At 41.4% G+C, this 14,410-nt stretch overlaps 1 protein-coding gene across 3 annotated transcripts in view; it reads left to right on the forward strand.

Annotated features, from left to right (window-relative positions):
* Positions 1 to 4,237: 4,237 nt before the first annotated feature.
* LOC147640457 (uncharacterized) overlaps positions 4,238 to 14,410 on the forward strand; it is an 85,555-nt gene continuing 75,382 nt past the window's right edge. For all 3 annotated transcript variants that reach the window (XM_086780868.1, XM_086780863.1, XM_086780874.1), the window contains exons 1-2: positions 4,238 to 4,415; positions 4,506 to 4,623. The gene's annotated coding sequence lies outside the window, so the exon portion shown is untranslated. The remainder of the gene's footprint in view (positions 4,416 to 4,505; positions 4,624 to 14,410) is intronic.

Here is a 14,410-nt window from a genome sequence, read left to right on the forward strand (position 1 = left end):
TATGATCCCTTGCGAAAACCGACCTTGCCAAAAGATAATGTGAAGATGATACTTATGGCTTATACATCACATGTGAACATACATGTCATCATGGAGTTATGACCGACATTAGGAGCTAAAGCACTATGGGACACAGTGGCAATCTCTCAAATCACCATCTTGGAGATCTATTGTAGATTAGAATGTTTACCTTTATCATTCATAGGTGTTTTCAAAGGTGGAGGAATGAACATCGATCCGCGCAACGCGGGGGCTATACAATCATAGAAGAAGATAGAGTTATACACAAGGAAGGATCATATGTCCACGATGATCAACCAAAGTACATAAAGAATTGGCCCACTCAAACATCTATGCTAATGCACCCTTATCTTCAAGGATTGAGCCCACTTATATGCCACATGAGTGAAGGTGGTGGCACTTGGAGTTTCACAAACTCCAATGCCAAGATGCCAACTATGTCTACAACTTTCGAAGGCTCAAGCAAGCACATCAATCTTCCTTCCTTGTCTTCAAGGCCTACATACTCTCCCTACTCGTACAGTGGAAAGACATCCTTAACCTAGATTTTGTGGTGACATGATGCTTCCTCAACCTTATTATCATCTCAATCAAGCCAACATCATGGGGTACATTGCACTTTGTTTTTGATCTCAATGAAGGCCTTGGTCTGGTTCACATAGCTTTTTACTATTACCAATCATAGTACCTACTTAGTTGCTACAATTTAGCCTTTGAAGATATGATCAAAACTCCCTTCTAGAAAACACATGCGGTAGCTTACCATCGCAAACAGATGCCTATCTTCTATCATCAACAATAACTCTACTTTGAAAGAGATCACATAATTCATTGTGTAACCCCAAACAATTTAGAGTCTGCTCAAAGCCTAAAATGTGATGGAGAGTTGTCATTCCTAGTTAGTCTTTGTGACATGTTTTGTGTCATGATTTTCTTTATTTTCTCATTATTCATCATTGTCCAAGTCACGTGTTAGAGAGACACATATAAGAGTCCAAGTCAAGTCGCTTGTGTCAGATGGAAAAGCATAAAATGTCAAACAATACTTATATGGTGGAGGGAGTAGTATATTACCAAATTTCTCTCATGGTTCTACATCACTCACGAATAATACACTGACACTCACACATTATGTGCACCATGGTTAGACCCTCGACACAGACGTTCTTCCCTACAAATACTCTTACTTGCACTGCATATTGTTTTTACTTTTTTGATGTATATAAGTAGGTTGGTGCTTGCACCGTTCACAGCACATGCATTAAGCACCCTTATGTGTATTTGCCCAGGCACATGCATTTGCACCAACATCTATAACCTCACTATCGTGACAACCTCCAAGAACGATCCCTCCAAGATTCCTTAACCTCACCAAATAGATACCTCCATCGCTTAGGCTGGAGGATGGGCCTAGAATTGAGAGGGGGGAACCTTAACCCAAGGTTAACTATATTACTAGGTGCCTAACATCACTTCCACACACTCGTGGCCGAGCAGTTAACCCAAGGTAAACTACAAGGCACCTAACATTACTTCCACACTCGTGCGGCCACATCAACACTAAGTGAGGAGCGAAAAAAGTTATCATCAAGTAATAAAGAAAGAACGAAGCTAAACAAACCTAAGCAATCAAGGTCATGCAGGCTATGAAGTAGCTATGGACTCAAGGCAGCATATCCCATGTGTAGGCAAGCTAGGATCAACTCTATTGCGGTATAATATTGCATAAATTGCACTTTAAGTTGTAACGAGGGACATCCAAGCCTTATGTGAAGCTGGCATCTCATGCATAATCATGTATCTACATTATATAAAAATTAGACTAAGGTCTACTTGGGTGCCCAAAAGTCTGTGAAGTCTAGATGCCTAAGACTAATAAGTGACTTGTATATAAGTGAACTTGTCTAATGAGAAAGGGAAATTCCCTTGGGATGGATTGAGAACTAAGCTCTTTCCTCTTTCCTCTTTCCTCTTGTGCTCTTGCTTTCTTGCCTCTTGGTAGTTCTATGCTTGTGTGTGGGTGTGAGAGTGTGTGTGTGTCATTTCTTCTCTCCTAGATGCCTTGCTTTCTCTCTACCTCTATGCTTTCTTGCCTCTTGGTAGTTCTATGCTTGTGTGTGGGTGTGAGAGTGTGTGTGTGTCATTTCTTCTCTCCTAGATGCCTTGCCATTGATGCTAGTGAGAGTTTAGGGTGTGTGTGTAAGGAGAGGACTATTATCTTGAATCCCTTCAAGCTATGGAAGTCCTAAGCTCAACACAGACAACTCACATGGTGACAATGGGAGGCAGTCTTCTTGAGTGCTAGCTTGCTACAACATGGTTGCCTCTTCTCCAAGACGGTGGTAAGCATCCGAATTTCCCATGACACAAGAAAGGTAAGTGCCCTTCACTGAGTGTGGTGTATTTGGGCTTTCCAATAGGGTGGTTTACTTGTCATGCTAATCTATCATACGACCGTCTTGGGGTAACATAAATAGACATGTTTGGCATCTTTCATCATATTCATATCATCACTTTGAGATCTACCTTCATTTCATGTGTTCCCTTGTTTCACACAGATACAGTCTCCACTAGAGTTTCATTTTAAATCGCCATCTAATCTTCCTCACCGAAGCACACGAATGGGAAGTAAGTTTCATTAGTTGTTATCCTAGTTTGCAACAATAATTTAATTGATTCCATCTTTTTATCTTGTTGAATCTTATTCTCTAAGAATCGTTGCTTATGTTTATGCATGGGTTATAAATTCTTACACCCTTGCTTCTTCTAAAATCATCAAATTGAGGAGAACAACTTGCATTCCCTCACTCACACATTTTGAAGACCCAAATTTCAACATATCCCTCACCGACACATTTTCGAGACTTGAATTTCAACATATCCCCACACCCAGTTAACGTAATCACAACACCTAATAATAAACTACATAACATTCAATGCCTTTATGGCCTTCGGGTCTTTCGAGACTTCTAAATTTTGGTGATCTCCACAGGCCATAACTCATGGAGCTCCACTACCCATAACTCATGGATCTCCACTGTCCATAACTCATGGATGGGGAATCTCCCGTGTTGATAATCTTGCATTGTCTTACCCATCTACATAATTAGGAAAGGTTTGTAAATGCCCTTTGTTTGGGTCTAGAAAATGCCAAAATTCACAAGGTAACATTCAGCCGTCATACTATGGTGGTGCGCTCACAAGGTAACATTCAGCCATCATACTATGGTGGTGCGCTCAAGCATACATTCACAAGAGCGGTAGATGAGTGACTTAATAATTGAAGTTGGCATACTATATTATAGATGAAAGAAGCTTCACCCATTAGATGCACAAAGGTTTGTTGGCCAAGCCAATGGGCAGCCTTTGCTCTTTGATAACAATCAATAGGCCTGCTAGTGCATGACAAAATCACCAGACATGTCCTATGGACATTTCTCACCGTTGGATGCTACTCCATTGTAGAGGGCATCTCTTTTAAACAACACCACTTTTGAATGACACATATATCTTGAGAGGTGATTGAATCCAAGCCACGCCTAGCTAGCACATGAAACACTCACTTTCCAACACAATAATCATACATTGACATATGCCTTTTTTTTGGGACCAATAATTATATATATAAATATATAAATCAGCAACAAGTTCAATACATTAGCATAAAACCCAGAGCGTGACACCTACTTATCTCTAGATCCACACCTCTATTCTCCATTGTTTAACAGCTTACATAACAAATTCCATCTATCATGCTCATTTACAAAAGAGGATTGCTCCTAAGAAACTTTATAATCCAGCAAAATACAAGCGTCCATTAAAGTTCTGTAGTGCATCCTCTAGGAGTCTGCTGTTCCAACACCTCTCCCTTGTATGGCCAGATCTTTATAGTGGGTCTTGTCCCCACTGGGTTCTCTATGAAGGCTACAAAAGTTTTTCTTATCTGCTTCTCTTTCAAGTTAAGGCTTGGAAATTCATGGCTCACTTACATGAAAAGAAGAGAATTTGATGAGGAAAACCTCCAAAAGAAACATGTAGATGTTTGAGAGGGAGGGGGGGGGAATAATTTTTTTAAAAAAGCAAAAAGGGGATATTCCTTTCTTTTCTTGAATTTAGACAATAATTATTTTCAAAAACTGTGTGCATATATATATATATATATATATATATATATATATATATATATATATAATCCTGATAGCCTAACGCAGTATGTGCCTTTATTTAAGGCATTACTACAACGTTAACACACAACACAAGTTAAAATAGATAGTGGACCGAGGAACGGTTCGAAAAAGACTCCACTCCATCTTCCTCCAAGATAGCCATTTATCTCCTGCAACCCCAACTTGAACGATGTAAAGAACAAGTTGGGGTTGGCAATGGAGATGACGGTGAGAGCTTTGCCATGGCATTGTCTGCGTGTGTGTGTGAGAGAGAAAGAGAGACAGAGATTGATTTTTGTGTTTTCTTGATTGGTGCAGTAATGGCAATGCAAACAGACGGTATAGCCACTGCGTGCGAGAAGAGAAAGCGCTCACAATATCAAATGAAGCTCTGAGGATTGCAAAGCTTGATTCTCTCTCTCTCTCGCTTTTTCAGGTGGGTGTCTCTCTGTCTCTCTTACACACACTTTTTTTTTATTATAAAACCAATTGAAATTGCATTATATCATAAATGTACAAAAGGGTTTGACATCAAGAGGATGTCTAAACCCTAGAACTTAAAAACAACAGTAAAAAAGTTCTATGCTCTATGCAAGAACAGGGCAGTGCTCAAGAAAAGAGCCTATGCCCTATCCTTCAGAAACAGTAAAAGAAAAGCTGAACACAAGAAACATCCAAATCTTCCTCATGTACGGCATCATATAAGGACTGCCGCAAAGAGGCTCGGAAGAACTCATAAGGGTGCTGAAGGGGTGAATTCAGATATGCATGATTTCACTGTAGTCAGAGGGTCCATAAGGCCTAGTATCTGATCCAATGGAAAAAAAGAGAATACTGTGACAAAGAAGCTGATAACGTGCCAAACATCCAGAAAAACCTGTAGAACCTGTGTGCAGGAAATCTTAGAGATAAAAAATAGGAGATCTTATCCAGAAGGTCTCTGGAATATGAACAAGACCACAATAAATGCGGAATACTCTCAGTAGTATGATGACATCTTGGACAAAGAGGAGAGGCAATCCTTCTTTGAGCCAATTTCACTCCCACTGGAAAAATACCGACAATGCATCTCCAAAGAAAGAGCCTCTGCTTCAATGGCATTTTCAACTTCCATATCAATGTCAGTTTTCCTTTCCACCAAGCTAAAGACTTATCCAGATGCCAAAGAGAATTAGCATGATGAGCAATCCATGGAGGAGGTAATATCAATCGATAAGCTTGTATAGAAGTCAATAGATGCAAAGGCTGAGAGGATAATCTTGAACTTGAAGACTGAAGATGCCAATCTTGAAGCCTGTCTCTTACATCCAATGTTGGAATCGGAATGAAAGGGTGTAAGAGATCTGCAATAGCTTTCCATATAGATCTATGATGCATCCCAAGATTGTATTGTTGGCATGCTGCACCGGAAAAGAAAGAATTTGCCCTCGAGTATCTACCACGTCGTCAATGAACCGGATGCCCAACTTCATAAGATTGTAAGCTCTGATTGGTTGTTGTACAGCAAGGGGAGAGTAAAAAACAGCACTCCAATGTATGCTTTCCATTCGAAGCGAGGAAGCTATAGAAGCAGGATGGGGAGACCATTTGATGCGAGAGAGCACTTTCTTCCAATCCTGAATCAAGGAAGTAGAAAATGAACAACCCAGGATTTTACCTTGAAATTTGCCAAGTACTACTTCCGATGGATCAACTAGCCAACGACCATAAGCATTTGTGCGCATCTGACCACACAAAATTGCCAACATGATAGACCAAGGCTGCTCTTGTTGAAAAAAGGTTTTGAGCATAGTGATCTTTCTTGCCAGCACATGAAATTTGATGTTTATAATATTCAAACCACCATGCATTCTTGGTGAGCAAAGCAGGTCCATTTTGAGCAACCTTAAAGCTTTTTTATGAAGCTTAGTTTTCCAAAAAATCTCCATGGCTTGAGACATAAAAGAAGAAAGATTTCGAGATGACCAATGTAAGAGAGGAAGGTAGAACTGGACATAAGCCAGAACAATGGACTGAACAATTCGAAGCCGTACGTGCAATGGCCAAGTGGAAATCTTCCAATATTCTAGTTTGTCCTGAATTTTGTTTAGCACCCAAGATATTTGTTGCTTATTTCTGATTTTCCAGCCAATGGGATAACCCAAATGTCTTACTATGCTTTCCGGATAAATAATCTGGCCGGGCCACAGGATAGCATGCCAGTCACAATGCTTGAGAGGTAAGAGTTTTGATTTCTGAAAATTAATTTTTAGACCAGCTGCCAACCCGAAATCTGAAAGAGTATCCATCAATAGGCGAAGCTCCAGAGGATTGTTCTTTGGCATGAAGAATGAATCATCTGCATAAGCCTGTGCAATGAAAGGCCGTGAACCAGAAATCTGAAGCTCCTCTAACTGTCTAGTATCAACCAGATGATCCATATAAAGAAGCAAAGGATGTGAAGCAATAGCATAGAACAAAGCACTGAGAGGGCATCCCTGTCGAACTAATCGTTCTAGAGTCCAAGACTCAGACAAATGTTTCCCTATAGAGCATTGAGCAGTGGAATCTGAGTAAAGCCAATATATGACATTAACTAGCTTTGGCCCAAAACCAAGTTTAGACATGATTTGAGAAACATAATCCCACTGTACCGTATCAAATGCCTTTGCCACATCCACCTGCATGACCAAGACATCTTGAACAGAGTATTTTGCATATTCCAATGCAATGAGAGTATTGGAGATATTATCATGTATATGCCTTCTTGGAACAAAACCATATTGCATGGGATGAAGTCCATCATGAAGGATATCCTTTATCCGATGTACCAACATTTCAGCAATAAGTTTATATATAACAGGCATCAAAGTGATAGGCCTCCAGTCATCCATTGTCTCACACAGAGGTTTTTTGGGAGAAGCTTAGCTTCCAAGCCGAGGGAAGATGTTGATGCTGCCAGGCTACATTAATGAGCTTCAAGATTGGACCCTTCAATTCATCCTAGAAGGCTACAAAAAATTCAACCGTCAAACCATCCCAGCCTGGGGATTTATGTTTACCCAAATGCTTGAGGGCTTCATCCAATTCAGTATCTGAAAAGGACATTTCCAGCATTGAAGCTTTTTGCAAAGAAACAATAGGAGAAACAAGCTCAATAAATCTGCTCCGAGCCAATGCAGCCTGAGGTGTAGAAGAAGATGGTAGAGAAAAAAGAAGCTGAAAATGATCCAGACATTGTTTTTCTAGCTGCGATAAAGTCTGGGTCCAAAGACCATCGGGTTTCTTGACTCTCATGATAGATTGACTTTGTCTGTACGTGTGTAAATTTCGAAAGAAAGATTTCGAGGAGCAACCCTTATCTAGCATAGGTTTAACTCTAGCCCTTGTCTGCCATTTGGAAAGCTTGCGTTTATCATTAGCATCAATTATGGAAGAAGCACAAGACAATGAATTCTATTCAGAAGCAGAAAGAGACCTTTGATGGCTAATCTGTACCAAAGATTGCTTGTATGATTTTGCCCACTAGATATGCTGTCTGGTTTCTGCCATGTACCATCTTCCATATTCCTTAATGACATTTTGAATACGATGTACAAAGAGTTCCAAGCAAAATCCAGATCCTCCTGAGCATGAGATAACAATGGCTTACAAGCCAATCTGATCATTTGCTGGAATTTTTCATGAGAAAGATATAATTGATTAACCTGCAAATGTCTGACTAAAGAGAGCTGAATATCATCCAGAGGCATACCAAATGAAAGGTTGAGCCAAAGTGGAGTGTGATCAGATAGTTGTTGAGAATAATCAGTCCACATTTGACATGTATAATCATCATATTGCTGAGCATGAATAAGATACCATCTATCAAGCCTGGCCCAATATTCTGTAAAAGCATTATGATGATATGTGAATCCCAAAACCGAAGGGTGAGTTGCTGTCCATAAATCTGCAGTATGAAGTGATGAAGTCATATGTTCCCATTGCTGGATTTCAGAGGGAAGCATATGGGATTTATGTGTGGTATTGTCCTTCCAGTGAGGAGAATTATTAAAGTCACCACAAAGTAGAGCATTTGAGGACCAAGGATATTGGTTTATGGAGTCCCACATTTGAGCTCTGGAAGCTGAAATTTGAGAGGCATACAAGGAGCCTATTTCAAAAATCTCTCCATTGATCATACATTGGATAATCATCCATCGGCCACAAAGATCATTATATGCTACACAGGGCTGCAGATCATGTCTGGCTAAAATACACAACCCAGAGAATTGTCCAGATCCTGCATAAAATATATCATATCCTGAAAAGAACCCATGCTGGCCAGCAAAAGAATGCTGATTATGCTCTTGCAGACACACAACATCTGGATGAGTAATATTTATATAATGCCATAGGAGCCTCCATTTATGCTGATTGCAGAGGCCCTGTATGTTATAAGAAAAACATTTAAGAGAAGTACGCATGAAAATATGTACAAGAGATGAGCAATCCTCAAAGAGAAAGGGAGGAATCAGGCCTCTGCCATTGCCACAGGGTCTTGCTGACCCTCAGAATCCAATTCCCTGACTAGATCATCTTCTTCACAAAGTGGAATACCCTTCTTAACTGCATTGACCCATGCCTTTGAGATGGGGCTGTCCGAAGAGGTAGAAGGTTGACCAGGAGATGGAGCAGAAGCATTCCAATTACGAGATTGGAGAGGTCTTTGTTTGAGAGGCACCGTCTTCTTTGCATTCTCTCTCTCTCTTACACACACACACTTTTTTTACACACACATACACACACACACACACACACACACACACACACACCGCCTGCCGGCGCGCGTGCGCGTGCTCACACGGAGATGGGATGGCAGTTTTCTTTTGTTTTCTGCACAAGCACAGCTAAACGACCTTGTGTGCCAGCGGTTGTCCCTTGATAGTAGTTTTCTTTTGGTTTCTCTGCACTAAAAGGAGAGTTCTTTAAAGACTCGTAGAACCCGTAACATCGTTCTCGTTCACTAGAATAAAATAGCTCGATAACCCTAATTATATTTCCTGTTTCAGTGAATTCAAACTGTAACACTGCTCCTTTGGGTTGCTTTCTTACTGGTTTCTTGTTTTTCATATCCATCTCTTTGTCATACCATATTGCCTTGACGAATTTCATTCAGCGCCTAATTGCATTCAACACCTTACTAACCCAATTTAGATTAAGGTCGTAAACTTACCAAGATCAACACACACACACACACACACACACACACACACGCAGACACGCACAGAGCTATGAATGCTGTGATGCGTTTACAGATATAGAATTGCAACAGAAGGCAAGCAAACGAAAACCACACACTAGTTACCCCAAGATACAGATGATGTCTCTTGCTCTGATGTAAATCTTGGCTGTACGCTTGTTCTCCCAGTTGCTTGCTCATGTGCATGGGAGATCTCTAGGATGCAGAATATTTTGATGATTTATGTTGGGGTTAGCGGTCTTTTTATAAAATTCCATGTTGCTGGTCAGCAAAAATAAATGGGTCGTGGCTGGTTGACACCTAAATCAATCCCTTATAATGAAGTTGATTAGTTTACATATGGGCGTGTGTTCACTGGCCACCCAATGTTTTTGTTGTAGAAAATATGAAAGCAAGAGCAGACTAGAAATGAAACAAGAACAAAAATGAAAGACAGAGAGTTACCTTGAGATGAGTGTAGACAAGACACAAGATTGATACTTTCATTGATGTGACACCCACAATATATAGGTGAGAAGTACAAGATAGAGTAGAGTGACTTATGGGACAATTATAGAGGTGCCACGTGGCATACACTGAGATGACCAAGGCTAAAAGTACTCCTAGTGAGCACTTATTTCCAACACCCTCCTTAAGTGGACACTAGGAGAAAGACAGAAAGACAAGACTAGAAGATAGACATAAAGACCTATAGACTGAGAGACAAGACATGACAGACAAAGATCCTGAGACACCCCTCAAGTGATATCCTCATATGGGTCCACAAGGATAGGGACAAGATGGATCTAAAACAAGACACAGTCAGATTGATAGACAGACAGACAGACAACAGATAGACAGACAGACAAGACTAGATAGACAGAAGACTGACTGTAGACAAAGAGATGGACCTTGAAGACATCCCCTCCTCAAGGGCAATCTTTGCCTCTGGAGTAGGGACAAGAGAGAGGCCTAAAGCAGAATGAGTAGGACATAGAACCCCTTGACCTACATCATTGGTGGTCAAAGTGGTAGACAAGAAAGATGAAGTAATCAGAAAGCCCACTCCTCATCATAGGAATGGACAGCAAGATCTGTTGATGTAGATGCTGCAGCAACATGGGCTGAGGTAGATGCAGGGGCTGATGTAGAGGTTTTAGAATAGCAGTCCTTCTCCCGGTGATTATCATGGCCACAAATGGTGCATGGATGGGCCTTGAAGCAGTCCTTCTCCATATGATTAGTTTTTCCACAATGGGTGCAAGGCTTTCTTACCTTAGAACTTCCTTTCTTTGCTAAAAATGCAGTGTCAGTTTTTTGTTGTTGAGTTCTTTCCTCTTCTTGGAGAGCATTGATGATACCTTCAAGAGTAGGATTATTGTGATACTTGAAGGTAGTGACAAGAGTAGCATAGGTGTCAGGTAAGCTTTTGAGAAGCACAGCAATAGCAATATCTTCGGAGATGGGAGACTTCACTGATGCAAGCTGAACCATAAGACTGCGAAAATAATTGACATGAGAGGCTATAGTAGCTCCCTCCTGCATATATAGATCAAAGAATGAGATCATAAGTGCAATCTTAGAGTTTTTAGAGCGGGGTCCAAAAAGGGTATCCAAAGTGATCCATGCTCGAGAAGCAGACTGTATGTCGGAAATGTGATGAATGTAATCATCTCCAAGACCGAGCAAGATGATAGCATAGGCTTTGTCATTCTTGGCAGTGGGAGCATAAGTGATAACTTGCTCAATGTCGGAATCTTCGGGAGCAGCATGGTGAACAACATCCCAAAGACTTTCTTTCATAAGATGGCACTTGATTTTGATTTGCCAAGATGAAAGTTGGACCCATTGAATTTGTCGATAGACATGAGAGAATGAGTAGAAGAGGCCATGTGGGAAGGTCTTACCTCTTGCTAAAATGCAAGGGCAGTGTCTATTCCCTTACAAGATTGCAGAAATGAATGAAAGAAGAGATCCAAACTGTTTTTAGAAGCCGGCTCTCTCACCACTTGTCAAGGCCATAGCATGTGACAGCCCATCGAAGCATGAGGAACTAGCAGTTTGCAGATATGAGGATAAGAAAAGGACTGACCAGCAAACTGAAGGATACAATGCACAATACCTTGTAGACTCTTCAAGAGGAAACGATGGCAAAACTGAATGCAGCAAATAGCTCGTTAACAGGAGGAAAGTCGATCTGCAGCTGCTTCTAGATGATGCGCACCCTTGAGTTGATGAAGAAGGCAGCCAAAGCTGCAACGGTACAGTGGGCTGTAGCAGTTCCAATATGACGGGCAACAGCTCCAAGAGAGAGAACAATAGAGCTGTATGAGCCTGAACAGGGCGGACAGCAAGTTCAGGCCGGCGGGTTGCTACAGCAGCAGGTCGACTACCAAGAGCAGGAGGGGGCAGCACCCAGCTAAGCGGGGGCCTGAAGATATGGCGGGCAACACAAGGCTGCGCTGAATTGAATGGGACAGCTTGGAGAGAATGGCGTAAGCTCAGAGGAAAAACAGGGAAACCCTAAAACCATGGCTCTGATACCATGTAGAAAATATGAAAGCAAGAGCAGACTAGAAATGAAACAAGAACAAAAATGAAAGACAAAGAGTTACCTTGAGATGAGTGTAGACAAGACACAAGATTGATACTTTCATTGATGTGACACCCACAATATATAGGTGAGAAGTACAAGATAGAGTAGAGTGACTTATGGGACAACTATAGAGGTGCCACGTGGCATACACTGAGATGACCAAGACTAAAAGTACTCCTAGTGAGCACTTATTTCCAACATTTGTTAGTGATGAAGGCACAGTATGCGGATTCGGTAGAATTCGAGACTTTGTACATTTTGGCCGTAGAGTCTAGACTCTAAACAACCCGATGGCCTGGCTGTCCTTGCCGCTCTAAACCACATCGCCTACTGGAGAGGGTAATCCTTGAACTGGAGAAGGTAGTCCGATGAGAGCTTCTTTTGTATTGATGAAGAACTACACATTCTATCACCAACACTTCTTGCAATCCCGTATGATCTACCAACTCTGGTTCACCCAACTCGGGTCCATTGTACTCCACAAGATTGCTCAAGTGCTCAAGTGGTTCCCAAGGAACATCTTTTGTGGCTTTATGATGGTATTTGTATGTAGGGCCCAAGGCTAAGAATGAGAACAAGGTTTCTTTGTAGCATGTGTTAGAGGATTCGTTTCTCAAGTCAACTACTCCACAAATTGCCGATGGAACACATCCAAGTCCAAAAATGTGCAAAGCTCGTGTGCGTTTGCTAGAAACCGGCCACATCACAAAGGCCTCCATCTTAGCCGTATCCATGGATATCTCGTTGACATAGATGACTGGCTCAAAAAGGTGATTACTGTCATGTAAAACTCTGTGTACTTCGGATGAAGGCGAAGTCAATTGTCATTGATCTGCTAGATGAGCATCTTTAAATGCCAATGATGTTCTTTCGGAACTCGTTGAAGATCAGGATTCTGTCCAAGAATATGATGACGAAGATTCCTAAATATGGCTGAAAAGTTTGGGACATCATCCCATTGAAGGTTCTGAGGCATTGGTCAACACAAAAGGCATCACCATGAATGCAAACAATCTAAAAGACATCTACAACTCTCCAAAAATGGGACGTGAATTTCGAATCCCTGTCCAATGTGATTGTTCGTGGCAAACCAACAATGGGTTACCAAAACCGAATGAACAAGTGAACTATGTTCTCGTATGTGGCTGTCTACTTGCATGGAATGAGCATGCAGAACTTATTGAATCTGTCCATAATAGTCATCCATTGTGTGTTTCTAGTTCCAGATGATGCGGGAAGAGGGCTTAGAAAGTCCATACTGATGTCGTGAAAAGCTCTCTCCGGAGTAGGCAAAGGCTGAAGTAACCCTACCTAATTCGTATATGGAACTTTTCTTGTTTGATATATCTGGCATGCTAGGACGTGTTGGTAGACATCCATCACATTTTGGGCAATAAAATGACCTCTTTAACTTCTCCAAGGTATTGTTGATACCTCTATGACCTCCGATAAGAGAATCATGGGCATAACGGAGAAGGACTTGGCACTTTTCTTTGATTACACATAGGCAGTTCTTGAAAAAAACCAGCCATCCTGTATACTATAGCGGCTTGTTTTTGAACTGTTGGCCAACTGATATTGAGTCTTGAATTCTTCTGAATCCGGATACTGTGCCTACATGCTTTCCAAGTCTTTTCCTTGAATTTCTAGCACAGTGGACTCCTGCGATGTCTAAATCGTGCCTTAGAGCACCAGCAACCGGGTTATTCTTTCCAGAGATGTATTTAATCATTCCCTCAAACTGCTGGAACAATTGACTCCATTTGGACTACTTGTCACTCCATTGGACACTCGGCATGGTTTGCAACCATTTAAGTGCGTGGTGATCTGTCTAATTTGTGAGATCTCTCTTATAAAGGTAATGTTTCCAATGTTTAACCGCTATCATCACCTCCAAAAGCTCCTTGTCATATACCAAATAATTATTTTCTGTGGTATTGCGAGGGCAAAAGGATGAAAGGACTAGATGTACGAGAGATCAGAGCAAAACAACATAGCATGAAATGGATGAGTGAGTGTATATATGATGGTGAGTGAAAATATGTACAAGAGGCCCTTTGATGTAAGGAGACTCCGAGTAGAAGATCAGTGCAGAAGCAAAGACGATGTCGAAGTTGAAGCACGGTCGATGACGAAGGCTCACGTCGATGTGAGGCAAAGCACTCCGAGAGGTGGCTGGTGTCGAAGGCTCGTGTCGGTGGATGCAGAGGCAATCTGAGGTGGTAGTGGCAGCGGAAGATGAGGTGATGCAGGCTCTGGTGGCAAGGGTGGTGTGGTACCTGAGGTGGTAGATGAAGGACAAGCACAGAGGGCTGCATGCAAATTCAATCGGAGGCAAGCGCATAAAGATGCTATGCAATGCAACATTTGTATGGACATGAGACCATACTAAAATAGACATGTTCGAGGCAAGTACACGAGGTACCA

The sequence above is a fragment of the Cibotium barometz genome, chromosome 3 (genome assembly GCF_041138505.1).
Source record: "Cibotium barometz isolate CiBa-2024 chromosome 3, ASM4113850v1, whole genome shotgun sequence".
Lineage (NCBI taxonomy): Eukaryota > Viridiplantae > Streptophyta > Polypodiopsida > Cyatheales > Cibotiaceae > Cibotium > Cibotium barometz.